Source organism: Gallus gallus, chromosome Z (assembly GCF_016699485.2).
Source record: "Gallus gallus isolate bGalGal1 chromosome Z, bGalGal1.mat.broiler.GRCg7b, whole genome shotgun sequence".
NCBI classification, from domain to species: domain Eukaryota; kingdom Metazoa; phylum Chordata; class Aves; order Galliformes; family Phasianidae; genus Gallus; species Gallus gallus.
In genome coordinates this window covers 53,846,121-53,859,563 of record NC_052572.1, presented here as the reverse complement: position 1 = coordinate 53,859,563, position 13,443 = coordinate 53,846,121, and the positions used below count along the sequence as shown (strand labels likewise).

The window sequence follows — 13,443 nt, the reverse complement described above, 5'->3', positions numbered from 1 at the left end:
ATCGCATCTACCCAAGAGTGGAGCTAACATTTGTGCATGTGTATCTTCCCTTGCTGTGGTCCCTAGTAGAGAGATCTCTGTGGTGCTGTATTCAACAGCTGATGTTCTGCATGCTGTTTCCACCTCAGTGAACTCCAACAATGGAGATGGAGTTTATAAATGAGATAGCATCTTTTCCCCTGTTGTTTGTCTCACACTGTGTCCATTTGTAAGTATTTAGCATTGTCAGGCACTACAGATGTGCCATTATTTTCCCTCAGATGAAATCCCACAGTCAAACAAATGTCAAAGCCTCACACTTGCTCTCTCTGCTTGCAAAAGCCTTTCTGCCAAAGCAGTGGTGATGAGCAGAGTGGTGATATCTCATCTCCAGAACTGCCTCTCCTCAAAATCTGGGCTGATGAGCAGCTCTATGGAGCAGAGCAGACATTCCCAAGAACATTTTTCAGTTTTGTTTCCCTTCCAGAAAGCGGATACACTCCTGGCAATCTGAAGCTCGCTTCTTTTCTTTGTTCATTTTGCTCATTCATGCAGGCGCTGTGAGAGCAGTCGCTGAGTTAAATGCTCTGAATGATAAGTGTGCTTAGCTTGCAAGGGGAATGCTGTCCATCTAGAGGCCAGCACAAGTGTGGAGAAACGATGAAAGGAATTTTTTCATTGATCACATCAGCCCTTTTTGCCCAGATCCCCATATCTGTCTGGCCTGGGTGATGGCTGGGCAGCATCCCACATTGCTCAGAGCTATCTGCATGAGGGATGGGCGCTGTGATTTTTAGGTCTTGGATTTTGTCATGACCACAGGTAGCCTTGGGAACTGAAATAAGACATCTACAGGGGATGTGGTGGAAAGAGAAGAATCAAGAGAGGAATCAAGGAAGGAATATAAGGTGAGAGAAGTCAGGCAGGAAGTGCCACAGGTCATGTTAAGTCTTTCTTTGATTGGAGACTATTTGAAAAACTGGAAATGCCAGCAATCTTCTTCTTCCCCCCTCCACATTTGGTGGTTCCTTGCACTATGTGCCAAATCTGTGGCATGCAATAGACAGTGGTGTTTTGCAGGAGGGAAAGGGAAGCAGTGGTACCGAGATTGCTGCCGTGGGCACGAAAGAGTGGCAGAGGCAGGTCTGCCATCGGGCTGACTCCTGGCATGGGTTTCAGCCCTGTTGCTCGCAGAGGGCAGTGGGCTGGAGGTCCTTCAGCTGTGGAAATGAGAGAGGTTGTGAAATAAGCCGTGCCTGTGTGGGGGTGGTGCTCAGTCAGGGGAGAAGACAAGGCAGCAATATTTACCTACATGAAAGGCTGCTGTGAAGATAAAAGAGTTAGACCAATTATTCTCAGACATTGGCAAGGACTATTCAAAGAATAATGTGTTTTGAGAGCCAGCAAGGAAAATCACTGGCAGAGGTTTGTTCTCTTGAAGCAGGAGGATGGGCTTCAGCACGGGATCAGTGGTGTGACCCCGAGTCCCACTGGCAGCAGAGCTCAGCACAGCCATAGAGCAAGTCAGGGCCCACGAGGAAGGGCCGAGCTGTGCTATGGCTGAAGGGATGCTGTCCTCATGTGGATCCGGGCGGACCCCAGCCCTCAACCCCTGACTCACCAGGGGAAGGAGTTGCCGCTGCAGCAATGGAAAGGCTCTTTTGGAATAGGCCAGTATTGCTTCTGATTTTGCCAGTGGAGTCTGAAAATAATAGGAAACGTGGCAATACGTGTTTTCAGTGTATAGCTCGTTACTCTGCATGGATGTGCACTGTGTGTGTCACCACGGTGTACTGTAGATAAGTCAAGGAATGTGAGGAGTGAAAATGGAGTCAGCTGCAGGCACTTTTGGCTGGCCAGCACTTTTACCAGAGATGCCAAAGCCAGCAGCCAAGTCATGGAGGGAATGGCAATGCATTAAGCTCTCGGATTTCACACCAGACTCCAGTGTTTGGTGCTGTGCCTGAGCCTCTGCACTTGGTCCTCACACACCCGTGAACACAGAGAAATAACAGTGCCCAACTTGTGAAGGCAAATTGACTTGAATTACCAAACCAAGGTGTAATACCTCAGGATGTATCTGGTTGGCTCCTGCTTTATGAATGCTAATTCTAGCCAACCAAAGAACATCAACAGTGAGAGCCAGCTGGAATTAGTAAATCTGAATAAAAGATTCAGTTCATCCCCACTTATTCATTTTAGTAACTTCTGCAGCACATTCTGTGACAAAATGCTGCAATATTGAACCCAGACAACGACGTAAGCTGAGTTTGTCTCTACTGAACCGAGTTTCAAGGCAGATTCTATCTTTCTTTCTTATATACAATAACAAATTTTTGGCTTACGGAAATCTGTTTGCTTGCTAAGAAACAGATTAGTGTGTAGTGGCCTGGCCAAATATTGTGGAAAGATAATAGCCTGCTTTGTATTATTCCTGACCCTCACCCTGCCTTCACTTTTTGCCTGCATTGTAATTTATTCTTCAGTATTAAGTTAGTCCTGCTCACATGTCAAACTGGATGCATAAGACCATTTTAATATGTTCTTTGTTTATTTGTTTAAGACCTTGGTCTTGTACTTGAAATTTCTTTCCTGCGTGACCTCTTGGAGTGTTTTGCTGACAACTAATTTGTTGAATCTGGCAAATTATCCTGTTTAGCATTATGCTTCTTGTGTTCATGCGGTCCAAGGTTATTTTCTCCCCTGCTTTCTACCTCTGCTCGCTGCCAGCAGTTTTCACCCCAGCGCAGGGGTGCTGCATGGAGGACATGCCTACTGCAGGCTCCCAGCAGGCACTCCTTTTGTCATGCTAGCTGTAAGACCTGGCAGCTGGCAAACACATTCATATGCCATTCAGCCACCCTTGTCAGCTCGCAGGGAAGGAAGCAGAACCTGCAACCTGCAGCCACTATCACCCCACACCAGATGCACTGAGAATGTGGGCAGAGCTTGCTGAACAATTCAGAACAGTTTATTGAATCTGCAGGAAGCCTAAACGCGTCTGGAGGAGAGACCTGCAGAGTAACTGGAAATTAAATGTATTTCTCCCTGCATCACAGGGTAAGCAGTGCTTATTTGTATTTGTCTGTAAAATCTATCAGAGCAGTGTGCCACAGCCTGACCTCTGGACTGGTTTTGCAATTGGTCTTACATCGGCAGAGCCTGATCTTAATTTCCTCATAAGAGCGTGAGAGGAGAATGAAGATGTGTTAGTCCTACAGCAAGCGTGCAGTCACAGTGAGTAATGAGTGATGTCTCTGTAAGTAGCCCTGCAGTCCTTTATGGTAACGTGGTCTTTGACGTCAATGGGAAGTTTGCTTCCACAAAAGCTAAGCATGAACTGCAGGATTTGCTTTCATGTGGTTTTATGAAGCACGATTGTCAGAGCTACTGAAAGGAATCAGGATACATTTCACGGGCAGCCCTCCCAGTGTCACTATTCAGGATACTGATCACTGCCACGTTGGTTTACTGCACTGCTTCTGTAGCGTGTATTTTTGTGTCCATGTTCACCAGTAATCTTTCCTTCGCTTTCTATCCTAAAGCCATGAAGGTTTGCTCTTCCTTCACTGTGAATCACCCTTGCAGGAAATGCAGGAAGATATGGCATTTTGGGGTGCAAATAGGATGCCATCCTGATACCTTTCTGTACAGTCTGGGCAGAAGAACCTCATCTGCAGCCTTTGTGCACTGTGCACCCTCTGAGCCAGTCACACCCAAATGTGTGTTTGTGCTGCTCTGGACAGTCAGTTGTGTTGTTATCTGTTTGTGGATGACAAAGTCATGAAAGTGCAGGGGAAAGCACACACATCTCAAGCGGAAGAGGCAGAAGTCTTGAGAAAAATGCATGATTTGGGACTTTTGTTGGAATTGTGTGGTGTCATAATGCATGAGCCTCTAAGCAATGGCAGTGGGTGCAAGAGAACAAGTACCTGTTTGGGAAGCCCTAATAAGGATGCATCATCATGAGCCCAACTGATTTTTCCTGCCCAGTACCTTCCATTTATGTCCATTTTGATTTTCCTGCTCAATGAGAAACTTCACTTCCCGTCAGGTTAATGTTCACATTCTCTTTGTTTTATGACATGATTCTACGATGTGATGTGATTATAGAGTATGTTAAGCATCACTGTTTTCATAGAATCATAGAATTATAGCGTGGCTTGGGTTGGAAGGGACCTCAAGTATCATCAAGTTCCAACCCCCCTGCCACAGGCAGGGTCACCAACCTCCATATCTAATACTAGACCAGGCTACCCAGGACCCCATCCAACCTGGCCTTGAACACCTCCAGGGATGGGGCATCCACAACCTCTCTGGGCAGCCTGTTCAGCACCTCACCACTCTCTTGGTAAAGAACTTCCCCCTGATATCCAACCTAAATCTTCCCTCCCTCAACTTAAATCCATTTCCCTGTGTCCTGCTATTATCTACCCTTGTAAAGAGCTGGCTTCCCTCCTTATTGTAGGCTCCTGGAAGGCTGCAATGATGTTGATTTTAGCACCACTGCCACCTCTTCTCCCCAGTGCTTCTTCTGCCAGGCTGGAAGGTTCCTATTTTCTCAGAAAACAACTTCACCCATTTCTGTGTGCAGTTACACTCATATTGATAAAAACTTGAAAACAAATTCCCTCATTTTACACTAAAGCAACTGGTAAGGATGAGCAAAACTTGTGTGACAAGAAAAGGGATCCAAGGTTGAAGCCAGGCATGGTTCTAAAAAACTAGGAGCCAGTCCTAGCAATCTGAAGTGCATTTTTGGAGTGGAGTGTAGAGGAAGTCACCTGCTGGACCTCAGCAGTACTGAAGCAACAGTGAGCAGGAAGTGGGGTGGTGGCTGTATTTCGTGGGAAGGAGCTTTGTTTTGGGCATGGAGCCCCAAGCAAACTGTGATACCCGAAGTTCGTCAGAAGGCTGAAGTGGTCCTGGTGGGTGGAGGGAAGTAGGCACTTCCATTTAGTTCCCTACGGTGTGGTAGGGTGAGAGAATTATGCTTTGCCTATTAATTTATTGTAGTGGAAGAAAGCAATAAGGGATGTGTTGGTTTGTAGCTGCTTGGAATCCCTTTCCCACTGTATTGTGGTGGTAATTTCAGTAATATTACACTCTGTTTTCACACTTTGTAAACATCTTTGTCAAGCACCACCAGAAACTTGTCTTCCTATGCTAAAGCAACTTGAGTTTGTAAATACCATCCATTTCATCAGTGTGACAGCTGGAAAGGTTATCTGTTCAGGTCTCCTAATTACTAAGTCACTATATAATCAATCAGATTTCTCCCACGTGAGACACTTACTCTATTTTGCTGTTGTTGTTTGAGCTATATATAAAACCCAGTATCGTATCAAAAGTCTTCACATGTGCTGCACAGTCATTTTTGAGCCTGTAGCTCTCACCTTTTTTCAGACGTGTGGGGAAAATCCTGCTGATTCTGGATTTGTAATGAAGCTGGGGAAAATAGAGATGAAGTGAAGATTTGTTATGCTGTGCCTTTGTTTGGAACTGATGAAGATGTATCCCCAGTGCCCTCAAAGTGAGACTGTTGATGAAGGAGGACTGTGTGGGTTGTGTGGGTGCTTGCCAGAGGGAACTGGCAGGGTTGGTCAGGAGGAGTGCGAATAGGTCAGGTGCAGACAACTCAGGTTCTGGTTGCAGTAATGGAGTTGTGTCCTTTGGGAAGAAGAGATTACTTCCCTGAATTTTGAAGATTTTCTTTATAGGACTAGGTAATGTGCAAGGTTTTGACATCAGAAATCAGGGGATTTGGAATGGAAATATAGTAACTGTACAGGAAGTTAGTGGTCTAAAAGTTCCCATTAGTTAAAGAAAGGCTGGCTAGACTTTAACACAGCTTATGACACACATTTGCTAGAGGGATGTTTTCACACACTTATTAGAAACTGTATTTGCTTGTCTGCTAATCAAACTGATCTTGCTTGGTTTTAAAAAGATTTTAAATCATGCAAGCTCTTTGTTTATTTTCTAGCAATGCAATTTTCATTCTTCGGACTTGGATATAAAACTGTCTGACCCCATGTGGTGAGGGCAAGGCTGCCTTGTGCCATCCTGTTTCACTGGGCTGAAATCACCGGATGAGCTGCTTCTTTTTTTCCTAATGTTGTAGCTGTGAGGGCACAAGGCAAGTTTTTTACGGTGAAATACTAAGTCTGATGTAATGGTGATGCAAAGTACATACCTGGGTGCTGTGTGAACTTTTAGATGCCTGGCTTTTCCTCAGGTCCACTCTAGAAACTTATGGATCTTTTCCAGCCTTGCTTAGCAATGATTGCAAACAGTTTAATTGCTCTTCTGCAAGATGTTTTCCATTTGTTTTCTGTGCTTGTTTTTTTGTTTGTTTTTGCTATGTTTTTTTTTCTTGATCTTCTCTAGAAGTCTTAATCTTCACCAAGAGTGGCAGTTCATGCCAAGCAGGTGTTGTCCTATGTGAATTCATGCACACAAGATATTAATAATAGAAATGTCAGATGGTCATTCTTGGTGGCTGAATCACTTTTCAAACTGTTCTTTAAAGTGGACCTAGTGATTGCTCTGCTTTCCTGAGCAGTAGAGCCCTCTGCAATTTTATGTAGATGAGCTTTCTGCTTTATAGTGGGAGGCACATGAGATGAAGACTGAGGGGTTTTATTTAGGTATCTGTATGCAACTTCGGCATTTCATTTTGAAAAAAAACAAAAACAACAACAACAAAAAAACCAGGTTATTTTTATACAGAAAAATGTGTGTTGTTCACTTAAGTGACTGCAACAATTCTGCCAGCTCAGGCATTAAGAATTCTTTAGTAATAATGAATGTTTTCAAGAGGACAACACAAAATGACATTTACTTCAAATTCCGGAGCTGAGACTGGCCTTATTTTCAACCTGAGTTAGTGCATCCTAACTACTGTCTTAGCTAGTGGCTATATATATCATCATATCTTTCCTTTAATATTAGTTGTAGTAAAAAGCAAAAAACAAAAACAAAAAAAAAGAAACACCAAACAAACAAAAAAACCCCATGCAAGTCAGTAGAGAAGTCAGAAATTTTAAAGCATAAGTGATGAGTGTAACACTTTTTTCTAATGCACTCTGTGGGTCTGTAACTGCAGTAGGTAATAACGAAGAAGAATAAATGGTTAGTTTTGGGATTTCAGTGTAGAAGGAGATCACCAATGGATCCAGATGAGAGCATGTACTGTTAAATGTATTTGTAAATGCTATGGCAAAGGAAGTGAATAGTGAGGAGAAAAGTTTGCTGATTCTACTAACTTCATTCAGACTTAAAGCCTCTACCAAAGGCAGATCTCATGAGACTGAGTAGAGAATAAACCAGCAGCTGAAATTCTGCATATGCAAATGTAATGGAATAATATGCATTTGAAGGACTATTTTAACTAGTAGCATCTCAGACCAAACTGAAAAATATGTGTTTCCAGAGTGTTCACTCTCATGTTAGATTTATGTCGGAGGATGTTGTGCATGTGGTAAATTTTACACAGTCCCATAGAACACCTGGGAAAAACTACTGGAGATAAGTCACCTGAAGACTGCTATATAACAGCTCACCATCTCTGTCTTGGAAGGCTAGTAGGAGATTGCCACCACTTGCTTACTGTCTCCATATGCATGTGAACATTGCTGGTGTTCACACCTTTGGAGTAGTCCGTGTGTTAATTTTTCAGCTAGAAATGTTTGTACTGAATGTACAGCTGTGTGGTTGCATTGCTTTCTCCTCTTCCATGACTTCAGGAATGTTTCTCATTGGTTTCTCCAGATCCAACTAAGTGGGGTCATCACAGAATCACACAGAATCACAGGATGGCCTGGGTTGAAAGGGACATCAAGCATCATGAATCTCCAACCCCCCTGCCAGGCAGGGCCACCAACCTCCCATTTACTAGACCAGGCTGCCCAGGGCCCCATCCAACCTGGCCTTGAACACCTCCAGGGACGGGGCATCCACAACCTCTCTGGGCAGCCCGTTCCAGCACCTCACCACTCTCCTGGTAAAGAACTTCCCCCTAACATCCAACCTAAATCTTCCCTCTTTCAACTTAAAACCGTTCCCCCTTGTCCTGCTGTTATCTACCCTTTCAAAGAGTTTACTCCCTGTTTATAGACTCCCTTCAGGTACTGAAAGGCTGCAATGAGGTCACCCCGCAGTCTTCTCTTCTCCAGGCTGAATAAGCCCAGCTCCCTCAGCCTGTCTTCATAGGGGAGGTGCTCCAGCCCCCTGATCATCTATGTGACCCTCCTCTGGACCCTCTCCAACAGCTCTCTGTCTTTCTTGTACTGGGGGCTCCATACCTGGACACAGTACTCCTCACAAGAGCAGAGTAGAGAGGGACAATCACTTCCCTGTCCCTGCTGGCCACCTCTCTCATGATGGAGCCCAGGATACCATTTGCTTTCCGAGCTGCAAGGCCACACTGCTGGGTCATGTTAAGTTTGTCATCCATCAGGACCCCCAGGTCCTTCTCTGCAGAGCTGTTCTCAAGGACTGCTCCTTCCAGTCTGTATAGATGCCTGGGGTTCCTCCGGCCCAAGTGCAAAACCCTGCACTTTTCCATGTTGAACCTCATTAGGTTCACCCGGGCCCACCTTTCAAGTCTGTCAAGGTCCCTCTGAATGGCATTCCTTCCTTCCTCCGTGTCAACCACACCACTCAGCTTGGTGTCATGAGCAAACTTGCTGAGGGTGCACTCGATTCTGTCATCGATGTCATTGATAAAGATGTTAAAGAGCACGAGTCCCAAGACAGACCCCTGGGGTCTCCGCTCGTTACCGGCCTCCATCTGGACATAGAGCCATTGATCACCACCCTCTGTCTGCAGCCTTTCAACCAATTTCTTATCCAATGAGTGGTCCACCCATCAAATCCACATTCCTCCAATTTGGAGATAAGGATGTGGTGGAGGACCATGTCAAAGGCCTTTGTCAAGTCCAGGTAAATGATATCGGTCGCCTTCCCCTCATCCACCAATGCCGTCACTCCATCACAGAAGGCCACAAGATTGGTTAGGCGTGACCTCCCCCTGATGAAGCCATGCTGGCTGTCTCAGATCACACGCTCATTTCTCATGTGATCAAGCATGTCGTCCAGGAGGATCTGTTCCATGATCTTCCCAGGCACAGAGGTGAGACTCACCAGCCTGTAGTTCCCTGGGTCCTCCTTGCTCCCCTTCTTGTAAATGGGAGTGACGTAACCCTTCCTCCAGTCATCTGGGACCTCGCCTGACAGCCACGACTTCTCAAATATGATGGAGAGCAGCTCGGCAACCACCTCAGCCAGCTCCTTCAGAACCCTGGGATACACGCTATCCGGCCCCAAAGACTTGTACTCATTCAGTCTCATGAGGCGGTTTTGGACTTGCTCTGCCCTTACAGTGGGGGGGGATTTACCCCCCGGGTCCCCACCTGGAGGTTTGGGGATGCAGGGCTCAGGGACGTGAGTAAGACTAGAATCCTGGCCACCAGTGAAGACCGAGGTAAAGAACTCATTCAGTCCCTCAGCTTTCTCTTCGTCCATTGAAGCCAGTTCTCCTTTTAAATATACTAAAGAAGGTACACACATTTTGGCCTGTCTCTTCTGGCCAATGTATCTGTAGAATGCCTTCTTACTGTTTTTCACATCCCTCGCCAAATTCAGTTCTACCTGTGCCTTGGCTTTCCTGATCCTATGTCTGCAAGTCCGAACGGCATCCCTGTACTCTTCCCAGGTGACACGCTCTTGTTTCCAGAGCTTGTACGCACCTTTCTTTGCCCTCAGTATGCCCAACAGGTCCTTGACGAGCCATGCCGGTTTCCTAGAGTTAGATCAGTAAACTGAGAAAGAAGTCCTGTGCCTACACACCCTGAACTTCTCCAGCTGGTTCTGTGCCTTTCAGACCTCTCTGATTAGTTTTTGAGGGGCTCAATGCAAGATAAGAATCAAAAACTGTGGGAGGAATCCAAGCAAAGAGGCATCACATCAACTTTTTATCCAAAGGGGAATGCTGGCAAAATGGGAGCTCTGCTCAAAAGGCACATTTGTTCAATTTTCCATTCTAAACAGCTCCATCCTAATGGTATTTCTCATTTATAATACCAGAAATCTAAATCACACCCTGAGACATACACCACACTGAAACAAATGTCATGTGGAAGCCTTGTGCCAGGAGTGCTGATGTGCTAGGACTGTTGTGTGCATTGGGGTGGAAATAGATTTCAGATATTTTGCCCCTGTGCTTTTGTCACCCACTGCTTGTCTTAGCTTATTCTAGGATGGAAATAGGATGTTGAACATCCAGAGACTTGGAAAAGTACAACTCTTTCTGTACTAGAAGTTCCTTCAACTTGCCAGCAAGTCACTGGTGAATATCTAGGAGAAAGACAGATTTAAGATGAGTTTTTTTAGCATATACCCAGCTGCCAGTATGTGCTCTTCCTGAGCCTGGGTCTGCCTAATGTTTGGAGCTGGAATTTACACCATGAATTGGTCTGATTAGCTGAGCAGACATGCCCTCTAGCTAGTCTGAACTGGCGTGTCACATGCTGAGTTTGCTCCTGGCACAGATGGGCTGAGAGCAAGGCTGGGGCGCGTTATTCTGTTTGTCCCTCTGTGCTTGCAAGGATCACTGCTACCCACCCCACCATGTGGTGCAGCAGTGAGGCTTCCTCATGTGATCAGAGCAGGCCTGGGAGACAGGAGTGTGCTCCTGCTTTGTCCTGTGGTAGCACAGGCATCCTGATGGGACTCATCTTTCTGATGTGCTTGTGGAAATGCCAAAGATCATCAAGCGTATGGGCCAAGGGAGTTAAGAATTGTCATACACATATAGCTGTGCTAAAAAAATGAGTTAAAAACCTAACAGCTGGGAGACAAAAGGCAAACCAAACAAAAAACTACCAATCCCCCCCCTGCCCCACCAAAAAACAAACAAACAAACAAACAAACTAAAAAACATTGAAACAAAAACCCAGCACACAAAAAGAAAACCAACCAACCAATCAATAAAAACCCCAAACCAGCAGAAGAAAATAGTTTGAGAAGGATGTATTCTGTGGAACAGAGTGGAGTAGGGATCATGCATGGAGAAATAGCAAGAACTATATGCCAGGTGACAATGAAAGAATGTGCTTGGAGCATCACTGCATCACAAGAGATGAGAGAAAGGCATAGTGGAAACAGTCTGAAAGAAGTCCCAGAGAAAGCTAAGCAATTTTTTTTCTGCTGATGCCTCATAGAGTACTGTGAGAAGAGCTAACTCTGCAGAAGCCTACTTCATACTGCCTATTTTCTGTCCATTAATAAAATTTCCCCTATACTGTAAGGATAAATTTCATGCAAAGGTCTACCTGGTGTCATCTTTCTCATATTGAGTGTTCTGCTGTGTCGCTACTGAATTAGCCCTAAAGCAATTATTTTCTTCCAAATTCTTCTTCCTTAAAAAATTTCTGCAAAAACGTTGGAAATTGTGTTTACAGAGTTGCCTGCAAATATGAAAACCAGGAGGGTTTCTAGTGCCTAATTTTTCTTAACAGAAACTATAACATCTTTTCTTTTGTTTTCCACCCAGATCATTTGCAGTGGATGTGTGTATGTGACAATGGCAACAACTCTGTTAATACCTTATTCCATTTGAGAAGAAAAGAAACAAGGACAAAAATCAGAAGTCTCTGAAGAGTTTAAGAAGAGGGCGAATAACAAATGCATTGCAGATATTCTTTTAATGCTCCCATTTGATGCATTCTCTTGAAGCATGAAAATGTTTTAAGAACAGTACGTGGGAAAATTTTGAATCTGAACCCTGAGAAGAGGAAAAAAGAAGGCTGTCAGGTACTTTAAAGAGATGATCTAAACATTAAAAATGTCATTATATATGCTGAAATAGGTGTACCCAAAACCAACAGCTAAATTATTGGGATGCAATCACAAATATTTAGTTTATAAAAACAAGAGTGAAATATAATTTTACTGCTGGTGATAAAACTAAAAATTAATAACCTTCAAATCATCTTCTACATGAATGGAAGTCATAACATGAAACAAAACATTATCATTTATCCTTGAGTCATGAAGCAGAAATAAAAGACAACTGAAAGGTTTGAGCCAATCTTTGCCCCCGGACACATCACTAGAATTTCACTGATGCTGCAGCTATAACTGTGGGCTAGGTAAGCCTCAAAATGCAAGAGTTAAGTAGTATAATTTCTACTATAGACTGCAGCTTTGTAATAATAGTACTTGCATCCTGTGTATGTTACATGTATATGATTGCTTTTCCTCCAAAGCAGCATAGCACTGTTCTGGCAAGAATGGATGTGGTTGCTGGAATTGGCCTCTTTCAGTTTCAGTTCTTCTACCACCGACCAACTCTTCTCTAACACCAAAGTAAAAGATTATTTTATTCATGTGATGATTGCAAATCACGATATTAAAAAAGTGTTTCTGAATATTAATGGAGAGGAATGCTTTCCAAAGTCTTTAGAGAAGGTTTTTATTACACACACATTGTTACCATTATTATTCAAAACATTATTATTTTATCATTCACATATTAGAGTTACTGCAAAGCTAAAGCATCTGATGGATAATTTATGAGTGGAAGAGCCATCCTATTTATTAAGGAGATAACACAAACAGACAGAATCATATAAATCTTAAATGCCTGTTCAAAAGAAACAAAAGTTCCTTTTTGTTATGTCATTTCCACGAACAAGACGTAGGTTCACATTAACCAGGACTGCAGATGCTATTTGCAGATACTGTTATTCTTAGCAAGGATTTGTGGCAGTGATAATGCTAAAATTCATGAATTTTGAGATTTCTTACATAGTAAGAGAAATAAAGAGAAGGACCGCTGGGATGTCACTGGTTACTGGTCACCAGCTGTCCAGAGAGATTCTACCCACTGCATTTTCAGTTTATCTATTCCGTATCTCAGAATTTGGTGATAAGAAGACTATGGGAGACTGTGTCAAAGGCAGTATATAGTCAAGGTGTGAAACAACCACTGTCTTATCCATGGTGCTGTTCATCTTACTATGGAAAATAGTGAAAAGCAGCCTAGATGAAGTTCCTCCAAAGAACTGTCTAACAAAAGCAAATCTACTGGGGGTTGTGACACCTGCGTGAGTTTCCAGGGGACTGGAAGAATTCCTTGGAAACAGTCAGATTCCCTGTTCAGGGTGTGCTGTTTGTACTGATGGCATAACCCACCTCCACCAAATACCAGCATGATTACTCCTCCAGGAGCCTTTATTTGTTTTTCCAGATGACATTTTATGCCTGCATACTGGGGACGAATGTTGTCACTTCAGTGCCCTTACTGGTAGAAGTACATACAGTTACAGCAGCTTGACCACTGTCTTCTCTCATTTTTGGCATTTACATTCAGTTTTTCTTCTGCAGTTTTATGTGCCAGTGAAAGATAAATATCCAGTCTCACAAGGACCTTTTCATCTCCTGTCTGAGTGTCCTAAG

General features: G+C 43.9%; 1 long non-coding RNA gene across 1 annotated transcript; it reads left to right on the top strand.

The window, feature by feature from the left end:
• The first annotated feature begins 2,717 nt into the window (after positions 1-2,717).
• On the top strand, positions 2,718-12,419 carry LOC112530641. The gene is made up of 2 exons (XR_003072423.3): positions 2,718-3,039; positions 11,537-12,419. It is a non-coding gene; the product is annotated as an uncharacterized LOC112530641 (long non-coding RNA).
• The last annotated feature ends 1,024 nt before the right edge of the window (positions 12,420-13,443 follow it).